The 18,523-nt window shown below is 40.0% G+C and overlaps 1 long non-coding RNA gene across 4 annotated transcripts in view; it reads left to right on the top strand.

Moving 5' to 3' along the window:
* LOC108291440 overlaps positions 1 to 18,523 on the top strand; it is a 278,005-nt gene that overhangs the window by 166,693 nt on the left and 92,789 nt on the right. The window lies entirely within an intron of this gene.

Below are 18,523 nucleotides of genomic sequence, written 5' to 3' on the forward strand. Positions count from 1 at the left end.
GAACAGTGAGAACACATGGACACAGGGAAGGGTGCAATACACACTCTGGTCTGTTGGGGTGAACTAGGGGATGGACAATGGGGGGTGGGGAGTTGGGGAGGGATAGGATGGGGAGAAATGCAAGATATAGGTGATGGGGAGGAAGGCAGCAAATCACAATGCCATGTGTGTACCTATGCAACATTCTTGCATTTTCTTCACATGTACCCCAAAACCTAAAATGCAATAAAAATAAAAATAAAAAATAATCCAAAAAAAAGAGAATGTTCATGATTTATGGGAGGAGGCCCAAATATCAACATTAACAGTAGTTTAGAAAAAGTTGTCTTCAACAATCATTGATGATTTTGTGGGATTCAATACCTCTGTGAGGAAGACCCTGCAGATGTGAGGGAAATAGCAAGAGAACCATAATTTGAAGTGGAGCCTGAGATATGTCTGAATTGCTGCAATCTTATGACAACACAGGAATGGTTAATGAGTTGCTTCTTATGGATGAGCAAAGGAAGTAGTTTCTTGAGATAGAATCTACTCTTGGCGTAGAAGTTGTGAATATTGTTGGATGACAGCAATGGATTTAGAATATAACATAAGCTTAGTTAATAAAGCCGAGTTAGAGTTTGAGAGGATTGGCTTTAACTTTGAAAGTTCTTATGTGGTTAAAATGCTATCAAACAGCATAGTGTGCTACAGAGAAATCTTTAGTAGAGGAACAATCAATTGATGTGGGGTCAATTAAGGGTCAGGTTTTATTCCCCTTATTCAACAAATGCCACAGCCACCCTAACCTTCAGTGATCACCATACTGCTAAGTCAGCAGTCATCAACATCAAGGCAAGACTCTCTCCCAGCAAAATAATTAAGATTTCTGAAGGCTCAGATGATCATTAGCAGTTTTTAGTAGTAAATTATTTTTAATTAGGGTATACACATGTTTGAAATACAATGCTATCACATATTTAATAGACTACAGTATAGAATAATAGGCTACAGTTTAGTATAAATATACCTTTTATATGCATTGGGAAACTAAATTTGTGTGACTTGCTTTACTGTGACATTTGCTTTACTGGTGTGCTCTAGAACAAAATCTGCAACATCACTGAGGTATAACTGTGTACTAAAATAAACAATATGAAAAGTAAATTAGAAAAACAATCTCACTTAAAATAGCATCAAAAAGTGTAAAACTATGTAGAAGGTGAAAGAATTGTACAGTAAAAACTGTAAAACATTGCTGAAAGAAATAAAATACAAATAAATGGAAAGATATTATGTTCCTGTATTGGAAGACTCAATATTATTAAAATGTCAGTATTACTCAAAGCAATCTACAAGTTGTTTCAAAGCGTATTACAAAGCTACAGTAAGCAAAACAGACTGATGCTGGCAAAAGGGCAGACATAGAGACCAATGGAACAGAAAAGAGAGCCCAGAATCAAAGCCTTATGTATAAGAACTGATATGACTTGGCTCTGTGTCCCCACCGAAATCTCATCTCAAAATGTAATTCCCACATGTTGAAGGATCTGATGGAAGGTGATTAAATCATGGGGGCAGTTTCTCCCATGCTGTTCTCATAATAGTGAGCAAGTTCTCACAAGATCTGATGGTTTAAAAGTGGCAGTTTCCCTTATACACACTCCCTCTTCTGCTGCCATGTAAGATGTGCATGTCTTGTTTCTCCTTCATCTTCACCAAGACTGTAAGTTTCCTGAGGCCCCCCCAGCCATGCAGAACTGTGAGTCAATTAAACCTCTTGTTTATAAATTACCCAGTCTCAGGTAGTATTTTTATAACAGTATGAAAATAGAGTAATACAGGAAATTGGTACCAGGATAGTGGGTACTGCTATAATGATAATCTGAAAATGTGGAAGTGGCTTTGGAACTGGGTAATGGGCAGAGGTTGGAACAGTTTGGAGAACTCAGAAAAAGACAGGAAGATGCGCAACAGTTTAGAACTTCCTAGAGATTTGAATAGTTTTGACCAAAATGCTGACAGTCATGTGGAGAATGCAGTTCAGGCTAAGGTAGTCTGAGATGGAGATGAAAAATTTATTGAGAACTGGAGCAAAGGTCACTCTTGCCATGCTTTAGCAAAGAGACTGGCAGCATTTTGCCCCTTCTCTAGAGATCTGTGGAACTTTTAACTTGAGAGAGATTGTAACTGGGCGACAGAAGCAGGTCTGTGGGGGTGTTCCAAAGATGCTCACTGTTCCTCAATCAGATGTGTTTTTTCCAGGCCCTTGGGCTCTCACTCACCCATGAATGGGGAGCAGACCCAGGTGGCATGGTGGTATTAAGTAAAAATTGGACCCAAAGAGCTTAGCAGCAAAGCAATTATTAGGCAGAGAGAGAAGAGAGAGAGAGAGCAAGCCTCCATGCTGTTGTGGGAGGGGATCCAGAGATGGAGTCTGTACAGGTAACGGAATAGGGGGAGTTTTAACCCTGGAGTTACTCCTGCCCCATTCAAGTTCTCATCCAGTGAGAGGAGCTTTTCCAAACTTCCTCTGGAGTTATTGATCTTTGACTCTGATGCTGGATTGGCTGCCTGGCTTGCAAATTGAGCCCCTCCTTCGAAAGGCTTTTGGTGGGCATTCTAAATAAAGGAAGCTCACCTGGGCAGTCTACCTAGCCCAAACATGTGAAAGTTAGACAAAGAACTCTAGTTCCTGGATAGGGACTTGAACGAAGGCAGGCTGGGCATGTTGCTGGGACATTTCAGACTTTGAAACCACACCCTTTGTGGACTTGAGAAGTTAACATTGTCCCTCAGTCCCCACTCTGAACAGGAAAGTCCAACTGCTGGGACATGGGCGTTAATCACTCTTTACTTCCTGCCGAATTGGGGCATAGAAGGGGCCTTGCAGTTGAGGTTTCCTCCAGAGGGGAGTCTTTTAGCGGTACAGGTTGATCCAGAGGTCCATGATAGAGCTTATGAGCCAAGGATATCCAGAGTTCCAGCTGCAGGATTAATTGTGGCTTTATGGTTTTAATTCTGGAGATCTTGTTGGAAGAGCAAACTTATAACCTTTAATGGCTTGCAGGTATACAAAGGGTCATCTCCTGGAACTTTAGGCTGTGGAGTGGAGGGCCTATGATTTTCTTCAGGAATTGTCCAAGGCTGCAATCAAGTGTGGTAAATTCATGAATCAATTCTCACCACCTTAACTGCTGTTGGGGTAGACAGAATAACCAAAAATGGTTCTTCCCAAGATGAGAGAAGAGTATGAGGGGATAAACTTAACAAGCACCAAGTCTCCAGGGCAGAACTACTCTTTCCCTTTTTCTCCAGGGTGTCCTTCAGGAAAGGCTCTAAGGGCCTGTTGGTACTTAGCCAAAGAGGTTATATCTTTTATTAGATCTGCTATTTCCTTGTCTAATAAAAGATCATCAGTAAGAAAGGGCTGTCCATAAACCATCTCATAGGGGCTGAATCCTATTTTTTTGAGTAGAGTTTTGAGCCCTGAAGAGTGCTACTGGTAATAGAGAAGGCCATGAGAAGTAGGTTTCCTGTGCCAGTGTCTTAGGTGTCTCTTAAAATTTTCATTCATATTTTCCACTTTCCCTGAGGACTGAAGCCTCCAAGCACAGAGATGATACTGTATTCCTAATGCCCTGGAAATACCCTGGGTTACTGCAGTCTTGAAGGTGGGGTTGTTATTGCTTTGAAGAGAGTGAAGGAGTCTGAATTTAGGGATTATTTCATTTTAATTAGGACTTTTATTACCTTTTTGGATTTTTCTGTTCTACAGGGGAAAGCCTCAACCCAGTTTGTGTAGGTATCTACACATACTAGCAGATATTGATATCCCTGAGACTTAACCATATAGGTAAAGTCCATTTGCCAGTACTCACCTGGGTAATGACTGGTTCGCTGCTTCCCAGGAGGAGCTTTGTGATGTGCCGAAGTATTATTTTTCTGGCATATTTCACATCCTTTGACTATTTGTTGGACAGCCTTGAAGAGACTCTTTTCTATAAATATAGATTTGGCCATTTGATATGTATAATCTCTACCCATATGGAAGGTTTGATGCAGGGTTTTAAGTACTTACCACAGGCTGGCAGCAGGTAGAACTTTTCCTTCCTCAGTAGCTAGCCACCCTGAAGGAAGAAGATTATGTCCCTGAGAGATTGCCCACTCTACCTCTTCTGATGAGTATTCAGGTTTAGTTCCCTGGAGGGGGTTTTTCCATATTAATGGTCCATCTATAAATTCTTGTCTAGCTACCCTTTTTGCTTCTAAGTCAGCTAAGCAATTGCCCTCTGCTTCCTTCTCATTATCTTTCTGGTGACCCCAGCAGTGTAAGACTGCAAACTCTTTGGGTTCTTGGACAGCTTGTAATAAGTCTAAAATTTCCTTATGATATTAAATGGGAGTTCCTGCAGAGGTTAGGAACTCTCTTTCCTTCCATATGGCAGCGTGAGTGCGTAGAACCAGGTAAGCATATTTGGCATCTTTATATGTTTATTCTCTTTCCTTTTCCTAATTTTAGAGCTCGAGTGAGGGCTACTAGTTCTGCCAGCTGGGCACTAATTCCAGGAGGAAGGGAATTACTTTCGAGCACTGTTTGATCACTGACTACTGCATATCCTGCCTCTCGAATGCCATTTTCCATAAAGGAACTTCTGTCAGCCTATAGGTTAAGGTCAGGATTGGCTAGAGGAGTTTCTAAGAAATCTTATTGAGCTGCATAGTTCTGAGCTATAACCTGCTGACGGTCATGTTCTGTGTCTGCCCTTTCCACAGGAAGAAAAGTAGCTGGATTGAGGGCTGCACATGTGTGCAGCTGAAGTACAGGCCCTTCGAGCATTAAGGCCTGATATGTGAGTAAGTGACTGTCCAACAGCCATAAGTCTCCTTTAGAGGCCAGAATTCCAGCTACATCACATGAAGTACATACAGTTAGATCTTTCCCCTGTACTATTTTAATGGCTTCTGAGACCACTATAGCCACCATGGCTATGACTCACAAGCAGTGTGGCCAGCCTTTTGCTACTGCATCAATCTCCTTACTTAGGTATGCCACCAGTTGTGGCATTGTCCCCCCAGGTCTGGTTGAGAACCCCCAGTGCCACTCCTCACTTTTCCATAACATATAGGGAGAAGTCATTCCCTGTAGGAAGGCTTAGAGCTGGAGACTGCAGTAATGCCTGCTTCAGGGTCTGAAAGGCTGCCTCAGCTATAGGGTGTTAGCTTTGTATTAGATGGGTGTTAGCTTTTTGAGTTTCCTTAATCAGAGCGTATAGTGGTTTTGCTGTTTCACCATATCTGGGAATCTACAATCGGCAAAAACCGGTTATTCCCAGGAATCCTCGCAACTGTTTTAAGGTCTTTGGATGGGGGAAGGCCAGTATGGGTTGGAGGTGTTATTTATTAAGGGTCTGAGTGCCCTTAGATAAGACAAGCCCTAGGTATTTTACCTCTTGCCTACAAAGTTGGGCTTTTGGTTTAGAAGCCTTTTATCCACAGGTGGCAAGCAAGTTTAGGAGGTCCTGGGTGGCCTGCTGACACTGGGCTTCTGAGTTTGCAATTAAAAGTAAGTCATCCAGATATTGAAGAACCAGGGTACCTGGATGTGAAAAATTACTAAGGTCCTGGGCTAAAGCCTGGCTAAAGAGGTAGGGGCTATCTCAAAAGTCCTGGGGTAACACTGTCCACGTAAACTGAGAACTCTGGTCTAAAGGGTTTTCAAAGGTGAACAGAAACTGGGAGTCAGGATGTAACGGTACACAGAAAAAGGCATCCTTAAGATCCAGGACTGTAAACCATTGCGCCTCTCCTGATGGTTGAGAGAGCAAGCTGTATGGGTTGGGTACAGCCAGGTATAAAGGGATCACAGCTTCATTAATAAACCTGAGACCTTGCAGTAGCCTCTATTTTTCATTAGGTTTTTGTACTCCTAAAATTGGAGTATCACAAGGGCTGTTACAGGACTTTACTAGACCCTGAGCTTTTAAGTTCCTTACAGTATCCTATATCCCCTTTTTAGCTTCCTTAGGGAGTACTGTCTTTGGTAAGGAAAAAAGGTGGGAACCTTTAGCCTTATTTGAATTGGGCAGGCATTCTTTGCCTTCTCAAACCTCAGAATTAATCCCTCTTTAAAAGGGAAGCAGAGAGGAATTTCCTCACTAAAAAGGTTCATATAGATAATGGCTCCTGCTCTGGCTCACAGGTCTCACCCTAGTAAGGCAGGAGGACTTTCCGGCGTGATGAGGAAGGCATGGGAGAAAAGTGTATCTCCCCAGTGACAGCTTAGGGGCTGGGAGAAATACAGGGAGACTGCTTGTCCTAGGACTCCTTGGACAGTTACAGACTTGGAGGACAACCATCTAGGGCAGGAGGGTAAAACGGAGAAGGTCACACCAGTGTCCAGGAGGAGATTTACCTCCTGGCCCTCTGTGGTCAGCTTTACCTGGGGCTCATTGAGGATAATGGCTTGTACTGGCACTTGCCCCAGGCACCCTCAGTCCTGCCTGCTGTTGGGTCATCTGGTTAGACAGCTCAGGCCCTGGGAACCTTCATCCCCTGGGACAGTATGCTTTCCAGTGATCCCCTTGGCACAGTGGGCAAGGACAAGGTGGTGGTCCATTTCTCTGGGGACAATTTCTTATAAAGTGTCCCGTTAGGCTGCAATGGAAACAAGCTCTGCACTGTCGGCTAACCCAAGCCTTTCCCTCATTTGAGCCCCTTGGGATTGCTTGCCTGAGGACCATGCCTAGGGCTGTGGCTTTTCTCTGGTCTTTCCTTTTCTTTCCAGCCTGTACACCTCCTGGTCTCTATTATAAAACACCTAGGTTTCTAGGTATAGTAATGGTTCTAGACTCTGTTCTGGCCCCAGGGCCAGTTTCTGGAGCTTCCTCCAAATATCAGTTGCCGATTGCTTAATAAACTTGTCCTGTAGTATTAACTGATCCTTGATGGAGTCTGGTGACAGGGGAGTATACTTTCTTAAGGCCTCCCATAATCACTCAAGGAAAGCTATCAGGTTTTCTTCCTTTCCCTGAGTTATGGTGGATAACACTGTGTAGTTCATGGGCTTCTTCCTAGTTCACGTTAATCCCTCAAGTATGCAGGTTAAGAGGTACCTATGACTCCAGTCCCTCTGTTCTGAGTCAGGATCCCAGAAAGGGTTTGTGCTAGGGACTGCTTGTCTACCTGTAGGAAATCTATCCTTTTCCTCTGGCGTCATTTGGTCATGTACTTGACTAAGGTACCAGGTGTCCCCAAATTCTTGAGCCACTGCTAAGGCAGCCTCTCTCATTGCTGGTTAGGGTTTGACTAAGCAATAACACGATATCTTTCCAATCTAATTCAAAGGACTGACCCAGGCCATGCAGAACATCTACGTATTTGTCCAGGTCATCTGAAAACTTTCCTGTTTGCCTTAATTTGCTTTAAGTCAGAAAGTGAAAAGGGAGTGTGCACGTTGGTTGGACCAAATCCTCCTCCTACTGCCTGTAAGGGGGCAGAGTTTGGGCATCCTAGTGGCCTGAGATGCCTTGGCCATTTCTGCTTCCCCTGGCTCCTTTTGGTTTATTGCAGCTGAGGAGGCCTGGTCAGCATTGGTGAAGGGAGGAGCCACAGGGAGTCCTAAGGAAGGGTTAGCAAGGTATGGGGTACAGGCCTCACATAGCTGAGAATTATTTCTTAGAGAAAAGAAAACTTGCATATAGGGGACCTCAAACCATTTACCTTGACTCTTACAAAACAGGTTGAATTGTAGACTGGTCTTATAATCTATACTTCCCTTAGGAGGCCAGGTTTTTCCACTCAACAGAGGGTATTTTGGCTATGCTGCCTGGCAGAGAAAAATGAGCCACTGCTGCTTCTTCAAAGATTGTGTCAAATTGGTCCCAGTTCTCTGGGATACATTTTAAAGGAGACTTTATCTTGGGATACACTTTAAAGAAGACTTTATCTCCCATCTGAAATTGAACACAGGAATGCCCGAACCCCAGTGCTAGCCCTGGGGCATCCCTGAGTTATAACACCTCATAATTTTCATTGTGCCCAAGATGTGTGATCATCTTTTGGGGCCTCCCATGTTCTGGGTTTAATCATGCTTACCAGCATCATGGGCACTCAACCTCACTGTCTGCATGCCTCCAATGACCACCATAAAGACATGTGGACTGCTGGGATGGGTGGGGACCAGGGCCCTGCTGCTCTGTACAGCCTTGGGACATAGCAACCATACCAGCAAGTCCCTAAACCAGGGCAGTAAGACTTGGGTGATGGGTACCAATATTCCCTAGCAAGAGTTCCATTAATATAGACCTGATTTTAAAGCTGCCCTAGGAGTATAAACTTCTAGGAAGGGACCTCTGAGCACAATCCTAAGAAGGTGGGGTGGCCATGTGGCAAAGGCTGAAACAACGTCCTCAGGATCTGGGCCACCTCCCCCACCCCACTTTCCATTATAGGAAAATGCCCTAGGACTATGTAGTCTGTAATTAACTATTTGAGCCTAGGACCTGGTTTGACTATAGTCTGATAGATGGAGAAGTTCTGACATAGGTAGAGCCAATCCTAAGTAAGACAAATTGTACATCATTAGATTCTGGCACCATTCAGTTGCATTTGGAAATCTGTGGGTGACAAAAAAATACAATATCCCATGGCCTCCAGCTTTTGAACTCCCTAAAAGGTTCCCAATTTAAGCCCCAGTCAAGACTGACCCTACTGGGGATCTGAACCGGTGACCATGTGGCTACTAGACTTATGCCCTAGCAGGCTGCTAGGAAGAAGTCTACCTTACATAAATATGGACCCAGGAGGTGTGGGTCTGAAAGTAAAAACTGCCAACTCACCACTGAGAGAGAGAAAGAGAGACAGAGCATCAGGGAGGGGATCCAGAGATGGAGTCCGTATAGGTAAGGAAATGGAAGCAGAGGTGGGGGTGGGGGGGGGCACACATTTTAACCCTGGAGTTACTCCTGCCTCATTCAAGTTCTCATCCAGTCAGACGTGCTTTTCCAGACTTCCTCTGAAGTGACTGATCTTCAACTCTGATGCTGGATTGGCTGCCTGGCTCATGATAGAGCCCCTCCTTCTAAGGCTTTTGGCGGGCTTTCTAAACAAAGGAAGCACACCTGGGCAGTCTACCTAGCCCATGTGCACAAAAGTTAGACAAAGAACTCTAGATTCTAGATGGGGACGGGAATGACGGCAGGTTGGGCATGTTGCTGGGAAATTTCTGCCTTTGAAACCACACCCCCTGTGGACTTGGGAAGTGAAATCAACATAGAACCTCAAGATGATGTGGTCTACCTGGCAGAAGAAATTTCTAAGCAGCAAAGCATTCAAAAGGTGACATGGCTTTTTCTGAAAGCGTACAGGTATATGCACTCACAAAGAGATGGTTTGAAATTGGAACTTATGTTTAAAATGGAAGTAGAGCATCAAAGTTTGGAAAAATTTGCAACCTAACAATTTGGGAGAAAAGAAAAACCCATTTTCTGCAAAGAAATTCAAGCCTGCTACAGAAATTGCATGAGAATGAGGAGTCAAGTGTTAATAGCCAAGACAATGGGGAAAATGTTTCCAGGACATTTCAGAGATCTTCATGGTAGTCCCTCCCATCACAGACCTGAAGGCCTAAAAGGTAAAAATGGTTTTGCAGGGCAGGCTCAGGGCCCTGCTGCTCTGTACAGCCTTAGGACATAGCACCCTGTGTCCCAGCCATCCCAGCTCCAGCCATGGCTAAAAAGTCCAAAGTAAAGCTTGGGCCATGTCTTCAAGCCTGCAATCCCCACAGCTTGGCATCTTCCACATGCTATTTGGCTTGCGGGTGCAAAGAAGACAAGAGCTTTGGGAGCCTCCACCTGGATTTCAGTGCATGGATAAAATGCCTGGATGCCCAGGCGAAGTGTGCTGCAGTGGCAAAGTCCTCATGGAGAACCTCTGACAGGGCAATGCAGAGAGGAAACGTGGAATTAGAGACCCCACACAGTGTCTCCACTGGTACACTGCCTAGTGGAGCTGTGAGAAGAAGGCCACCAGTCCTCATCCTCCAGAACCGAGAATGGCAGATCGACTGACAGCTTGCACCAGGCATCTGGAAAAGCTGCAGGCACTTAATACCAGCGTGTGAAAGCAGTCACAAGGGCTTTACCCTGCAGAGTCAAAGGGGCAGAGATGCCCAAGGCCTTGAGAGCCCACCTCTTGCATCAGTGTGCCCTGGATGTGACATGGAGTCAAAGGAAATTATTTTGGAGCTTTAAGATTTGGCAAGTGCCTTGAAAATTTTGTACTTTCATGGGGCCTGTAGCCCCTTTGTTATGGCCACTTTTTCCCATTTGGAATGGGAACATTTACCCAATGCCTGTTATCTCCCCCCGCCCATTTTATCTTGGAAGTAACTAACTTGTTTTTTATTTTATAGCTCATAGGTGAAAGGAACTTGCTTTGTCTCAGATGAGACTTTGGACTTCTACTTTTGAGTTAATGCAGGAATGAGTTGAGACTTTAGGAAGACATGATTGGTTTTAAAACATGAAAATGATGTGAGATTTGGGAGGGTCAGGAATAATATGGTTTGACTCTGTGTCCCCACCCAAATCAATTACCATTTCAAATGGTAATCCCTAGGAGTGAGGGAGGGACCTGGTAGGATGTAATTGGATCATGGGAACAGTTTCCCCTGTGCTGTTCTTGTGATACTGAGTTCTCATCAGCTCTTATAGTTTAAAAGTGGCAGTTTCCCCTGCACTCTGTCTCCTGCTGCCATGTAAGATGTGCCTCACTTCTGCTTCACCTTCTGCCATAATTGCTGGTTTCTTTAGGCTTCCTCAGCCATGGAACTGTGAGTCAATTAAACCTCTTTTGTTTATAAATTACCTAGTCTCATGTGGTATCTTTACAGCAGTGTGAAAATGGACTGACACAAAGACAAACAATCTTCAATAAGGGTTTCAAGGCAACATAATGGAGAAAGGATCATTTTTCAATAAATATTGTTGGAAAAACTGGATATTTACATTGAAAAGAATAAAGTTGGACTTTTATATCATATTATATGGAAAAATTAACTAAAACTAGATTAAGATAATGAATGTAACCCTTAAACTATGAACCTTCTAAAAGAAAATATAAGGAAAGATCATTATGCCTCTGGAGTTGGCAACGATTTTGGATATGACACCAAAACACAGGCAACAAAAGCAAAAACAGACAAGTGAGACTACAACAAACTTAAAAAATTCTGCAGCAAAGGAAATAACCAGAGTGGTAAAAAGTCAATCTATACAATGAGAAAATACTTGCAAACCATCTATCTGATAAGGAGTTAATATCTAGAATACATGTAAGACTCCTTTATATCTATTATCACTACCACCACTACCCCAGTAACAAAAACAAGTCCAATTAAAAATGGGCAAACCATTTGAATAGACATTTTTCAAAGGAAGATATTATAATAGCCAAGAAGCACAGAAAAAGCATCTCTACATCACTAATCATCAGGGAAATGGGAATGAAAACCATAGTCAGATATCACTTTATACTTGGTAAATTTCACTGTTAGAATGGCTAATATTAAAAACAAAACCAGAAAAGTTTTAGTACTGACAAGAATGTAGAGAAGTTGGAACCTGGTGCACTGTTGGTGGTGCAGCAGTTATTTCTAAAATGATGCGACTGCAATGGAAAATATGAAAGCTCCACAAAAAAACATTATATGAGCCAGCACTCCCACTTCTGTTATATATTCAAAAGGATTGAAACTAGGATCTCCAAGAGATATTTGCACACTCATGTTCACTGTAGCTGTATTAGTCCATTCTCATGCTGCTATGAAGGAATATCTAAGATTGGGTAATTTATACAGGTTTAATTGACTCAGTTCTGCATGGCTGGGGAGGCCTCAGGAGACTTACAATCATGGCAGAGGGCACACCTTTACAAGGCAGCAGGAGAGAGAATGAGCGCAAGCAGGGGGAATGCCATACACTTATAAAAATCATATCTCATGAGACTCACTTACTATCATTATTTCAAGCCCCCATGATTTAGTTACTTCCACACAGTCCCATCCCTGACACATGGGGATTATGCAGATTACAATTTAAGGTGAGATTTAGGTAGAGACACAGAGCCAAACCGTATCAGTATCATTATTCATAATAGCCAAGAAGCTAAAGCAAGCTGAAGAACTTTCAAAAGATAAATGGATAAAAAGTGTAATATATACATACAGTGGGGTATTATTCAGCCTTATTTAAAAAGGAAATCTTGTTATATGCTAAAACAGGTAAATTTTGAGGACATTATTTTAAGTGAAATAAGCCAGTCACAAAAACACAAACACCATGTGATTCCTCTTATATGAAACCTCTAAAGTAGTCAAACTCTTTAAAAACACAAAGTAGAATGGTGGTTGTCAGGAGCTGGGGAAAGGAGGATATGGAAGTTGTTCCATGGATACAGAGTTTTAATTTTGCAAGATAAAGTTCTAGTGATCTCTTGGATAACAATGTACATAGTTATCACTACTGTACTGTATACTTAAAATGCATAAGATGGTAAATTTTGTGTCATGTGATTTTTACCACAATAAAAAAATACTGAAGATATAATTTTAATAAAGTAGAAAAAAATAAGAATGAAGAAAAAAATCCAATCAAATGCAGGATGATAAGTAAAAGTACCACATAAAAGTTTTATAGCTAAAGAATATTGTCATTGAAATTTAAAACACAAAGAATGGGTTAAATACATGATTATACTGATCTGCAGAGTGACTCAGTGAGCTGGAAAACAGACTGTAGAAATTACACAGACTACAGTAAAGGGATACAGAGATGAAAAATCTGAACAGTTTAGACACATGAAAGAAAAAAATGAAATATCTTACAAACATCTAATATAGGTTCCTGAAAGAGCAATAGAGGGAATGACAAAGATGCAAAGTTCTAGGCTATAAATTTGAAGAGAACAACTAAAAGAACTTTTTGAAATACCCTATTACTCAGATTCAGAGAATACAAAGAATTCCCAGTAGATTAAATACAAGCAAATTCACACTGACACAAACTATTGAAGCCACAGAACGCTAGAGTCAAAGTAAAAGTCTTCTGAGCAAATTAAAAAAAAAAAAGCTTTAAGAGCAAGTGAAAAGATCTGTGAAGTAACAACAAATAAATTTACAGCAGATATCCCTAATGAAGTAACAACAAATAAATTTACAGCAGATATCCCTAAAGCAAAATTATAAGCCAGAAAAGATGGAATAACATCTACAAAGGGCCAAGACTAAAAAAAAAAAAAAGAGGACCGTAGCAGCTCTAGAATTGAAGTAAATAAAGAACTTGAACAAGGAAGATTTTCATGTAAGTTCTTGCGTTAATTGAAAGTTAAGCATGTAAAAAGGGCAAGTCACAGACCAATACGTATACTGACAAAGCACCTATATGCAGCATATATAAAGAATTTCCACAAATGCACAAGTGAAAACTAATCAACATACTAGAATAAAGTAACAGCTTTCTTCAATAGACTAACCAAAGTGGAAGGCCACATGACCAATTAACATATACGTAAAAGTGTTCATAGTCACAAGTCAGCATAATACAAATTAAAACCACAATGTGTACACGTGAAGATAGGTAAAATTTAAGACTGAAAAGTGTTGGAGAGTTTTTGGGTCAATCAAACTCTGTTGAGAAAATATAATGTATTTTAGTGAAAAACGATGTGTTATGTATAGTACCCTCCTATATCATTTGATTCTAGCCTCTTCAAGCTATTTTACAGCAATGAGTCATCTCTATATATTCTTTTATCTGATTTTACTCCTATTTATTGTCTTCTAGCTGTTTTCATTTTCACATAAATATGTTTTATTCAGATTATCTTTTAAATTGATTATAACATCTGCCAGGGTCTCTCCTTTAATATATTAAATTGTTAAAGTGTTCATTTTTATATTTGTATGTGACATAATTTTACCAATTTTTGAAAATTATTTTAGTTTCATACTGTGCTTTGTATAAATTGATCCTACTGCTTTGAAAAACTGGAAGTATCTACTTAAGTTGACTATATTGTATCCTATATGTATACCTCTGCAAAATATGTACATATGTGCACTAAAGACATATGCAAGGATGTTTATAAAATAATTACTTGTAGTAGCCTAATCAGAAGCAATCTAAATATCCATGACTGTGAAATGAATAAATTGTTATAATAAAAAAGATATATAGCTAGCAATGATAATTCAAAGAAACAACAAAAGAAAGTTACAATCATGTCGACCAAAAGAAGCCTGAACAAAAGACAACATACATAATTCCATTTATATGAATTTTAAAATAGGCAGACCTAATCCATAGCATTAAAGTAGTTAGCCATAGCCGGGTGTGGTGGCTCATGCCTGTAATCCCAGCACTTTGGGAGGCCGAGACGGGCAGATCATGAAGTCAAGAGATTGAGACTCTCCTGGCCAACATGGTGGAACCCAGTCTCTACTAAAAATACGAAGAGTAGCTGGGCATGGTGTTGTGCATCTCTAGTCCCAGCTATTTGGGAGGCTGAGGCAGGAGAATCGCATGAATTGAACCTGAGAGGTGGAGGTTGCAGTGAGACGAGATTGTGCCACTGCACTCCACCCTGGTGACAGAGCGGATAGTGGTTATCATTTTGGGCAGGTGGAATAATAACTGGACCAGGACAGGAAGATAGATTCCAAGGTAACAGTAATGCTCTATTTCTTGCCCTGGTTCAGGATGTTTTCACTGAACAAAAATTTATCAAGCAATACTTGTGTGCATTTCTCAATATATGTTGTATTCAACAAAATATGTATGTTTGTATCTATAATACATATATCTAAGAATAAAATGAAATTATTTTTATACAAGGTAGAACATATGACCCATAGACTTTAGCTGAAAAATGTACCAAAATGTATTTCAGCAAAAAGAAAATTGAACTTAGAAGAATGAAGATGCAAGAAACAATGGTGAACAATTTCTAACATGTTAGAACAATCTATAGAAGTATTGGTGATTTATGTTCAAATCTTGGAGTGTAAAAACAAGGTAGAACTGAAACACAAAGTAGTAGCATATAGGACAGAAGGAGGTTAGGAGAATTAAATTTGTCCTTAAGTTCAGCCACAGGCTCCACCCAAAGTGCATGACTGTTTTAGTATTGGTCCTATGCTTAGAGTCCCATTTGTTCTTTCTGCTCCATTTAAATTCTTTTGCTTCCTAGGTTTCCCTCCTGGGGTATCTTAGCCCAATACCACCTACTCCAGGCTCCCAGAAGCCAAGTCGGTGCCAACTCCCAGATTCCCCATTCCCTCGCTCAGAGAGGTATGTCAGAAACAGAGTAGTTATGAATCCAACCTCTGTGGCTGTCCCCAAAGTCCCTTCGTGCTCTTTGCAATTTCCCACTTGAGTATTCACACTGACTTCAAGTTTCTCTAAAAGTGCCAGGAAACATTTCAGGAATACACAAATTCAACCATCTAAGGAACTGCTTTTTCAAGGTGTTTTACTTTGTTGTGTTTGCTGTTGTTGCCCTGGTTTGGATTAGGATGTTTTCACTGAACAAAAATTTATCAAGCAATACATGTGTTCATTTCTCAGTATATGTTGTATTCCACATATATTGCTTCTTTCAATTAAGATATTGATGAAGAGGCATTGATGTTGTACAGCGTAAGGAAGATATTTTGTTAGAATGTGACTTGCTTTGTAAAGTTTCCTCTGCCTCAATCATTTGCACAACAAAATCATTGAAATATTCACTGGAGGAGTGGAGCCTTCTCCATTCTGCACATCCTGCTTTTGAGTTACTGATATAGTCTAACAACAGGTTGGAGAGCCTTTTGTTAATTTCATTCACTAAATCATCTGTACTTGTACTTTCTGGTGAATATCTAAAAGTCATATGTGAAGAATTTTTTGTCTGGGTAAATTTGGCTTATATGTGTTGCTGTTCCTACCTATTGATGCAGATTATCAAACATTGTCTGGAAAAATATGCTCAGAATTTGAACGTACACTCAGGTCTAAGTTTATAAAGTGAGAAATACATTTATTTTGTGAGAAATAATTGCACAACATTATCTTAAACCTATCCTGAGAGTGAATATTAAGTTGAATCGTGCAAAAGGGGTGATATTTCACTATTTTGATCTATAAAAATAGCAATTACGTGTAGATCAAACATATGCTTGTTCTTCCCACAAAACAATATAATTTATATTTTGTTCACATGTTTTTATAACATCAATTAGAATACTGAAATATTTTTCTAACATCAATTTTCAGAATGTGGTGGCCAGTTTTCAGGTGGGAAAACTCTCCGTGGTATGCATTCAATTGAAAATCAGATTGAGAGAAAGCTTTTGAAAAATTTCCTTGCATGTAATTTTTGAAGTCTTATTACTTGTCCCTATGTCTTGACAGAAATAGAAGACAGAGCCCTATTTTCTTTCATTTTTGAATCCTCAGCACTAAGAAGAGCTTAGAAGTAGTAGGTAGTCAATAAATACTAGTATGAATGAACAAATGAATGCCTTCATTTTTATAGCTGGTGAATCTGAAAGATGAAAAAAGAAACTATTAATTGAATACGCAATGTATTCTATACTTTATACATTTAAAATATTAGAAATTCTGATCATGAAGGTTACATGCTTATTATAAATAACTTCAAAAATTTCAGAAATATGTAACAAAGTGAAAGTCTACCTAACCCAAGTCCCTAGGGTACTGCTATTCAAGTAGTGACTATTTCTCTGGATTTCTTTCAAACATGTGTTTTTATATTTCATACATTTAAAATCATCCTTGAAACCAAAATTCAAGGCATTGATTTTGGTTTAGTATTGCTTTTCTCTTTCATCACGGCTCTTTTCCTTTTGCCTATTAGTGAAGTTCAACCCCTTCTTTTCAGAAATGATATTAAGGCTTGAGATATGCCTTATGTATAAGAAGTAAGAGTTGGTTCTCTAATCTTGTTCTCACAAAATTTTTATGAGTAGGCATTACTAACCCTATCCTTAATGAAAAATAGCAGGGCTCAGAAATATTAAGGAACTTGTCTGGAGTTGCACAGCTAGTTGAATATCTGGACTTGTTCCACTAACATACCTGGTGTGCCATGGACTTTGGCTTGTCTTTTCTATATGATGGCAAAATGCAAAATGAAAGTGTTTAGCTATTCTAGACATACAGAATCAGTATATTATCCATTTACATGGAATCATTCAGTAAACTTTCAGTTTTCACATTTGTCATAAACTAAGAGTAGTGTTTGACTTTAAATTTGAATGTAAACACCTTAGTTTAATGGAAAATAAAGGAAAAACACAAATGGGTCAGTTTGGTGAGATAAAGTCAGCATGTGGCACTAGCTAGAGTGGAAATATGCATATATAGCTGAAAGTTTATGTTATACCAGAAGAAGTGAAAATATTAAAAATAATCTTCAAAAGAGAAAAAAGTTAAATCATATGTTCCAAGAAAAGATACATTATAAAATCAGTAATAAAGTTATTAGATTAAAAAGTTAAAGGTTGCAATGAGATTTAGCTAGAGATCCAGAGCTTTGCAATTTCCTTCTCACTGGTTTTACTTCTGTCATGTAAAAGGATCACATAAATTATTTATTAACAAGTGCATGGTGAAAATACTTATTTGTAAATAATTACACATTAATTTGCTCTTGTGCCTCAAAAGCCTGGGTTTCTGTATGTTATCCAAGAGCTAGTTTGATAAAGGGGAGAATTCCTAAGGCCATTACAGAAGAAAAATGGCGATGCTTTCTAAACCTTTAAAAACAGAAAGCTGTGGGAGGCTGCCTAATCATTTGTCTTACAAACGGAGCACATGTTCACGTACTGGTATCTTATAAACCTGAAGGCATCAACTGCACTTGTCACTAACTCCAGCCCAATATTGTTTTCAATCATTTCTAACCCAAGAGGCCCGGACTATACAAATTCAATTTAAAGGCTAACAAAATTGTCTTCGCCTCTCTGTATTGCAACATGTTATCTATCTCATATACAGGCCTTTACTGTCTCTCTGATCTGGAAGTACTTGTTTTGTTTCAGCTTTTCACTAATAGTCTAAAAACAGTTGTATCAAAGATTTAGGCATGTTTATGATGCCCAGTTTGTAGAGTTGATTTGCTTTTCCCTCTAATTTGAACTGTAATGATTTTTGTTTTCTTTGATGCAAACGAAACTACGACAGATCCTGCTAATCAGAAAATTAATAAGTCTGAATTGGTAATCAAAGCAGTAGCCCTTCCTGGGAGGGGATGTGGCAGGAGCTCCTAGACATGGGGTTTGAAGATAGGCCTCCCAGAAGTCCAGACTAAGGCAGATTACTCATCCCTACTCTTCCTTTCTCCTAAGTGGGCATGTGATTACCTATTCCATGGTGTCATTGTGAGGATCAAATCAGAGGTGTAATAGACAAAACAATTGAATCATACATGTGAATTTCTTCCATAGATATTGATTTGACTATTTTCCACTTGGCAAAAATAC

This window comes from Cebus imitator, unplaced genomic scaffold, assembly GCF_001604975.1.
Source record: "Cebus imitator isolate Cc_AM_T3 unplaced genomic scaffold, Cebus_imitator-1.0 Scaffold453, whole genome shotgun sequence".
Classification (NCBI taxonomy): Eukaryota; Metazoa; Chordata; class Mammalia; order Primates; family Cebidae; genus Cebus; species Cebus imitator.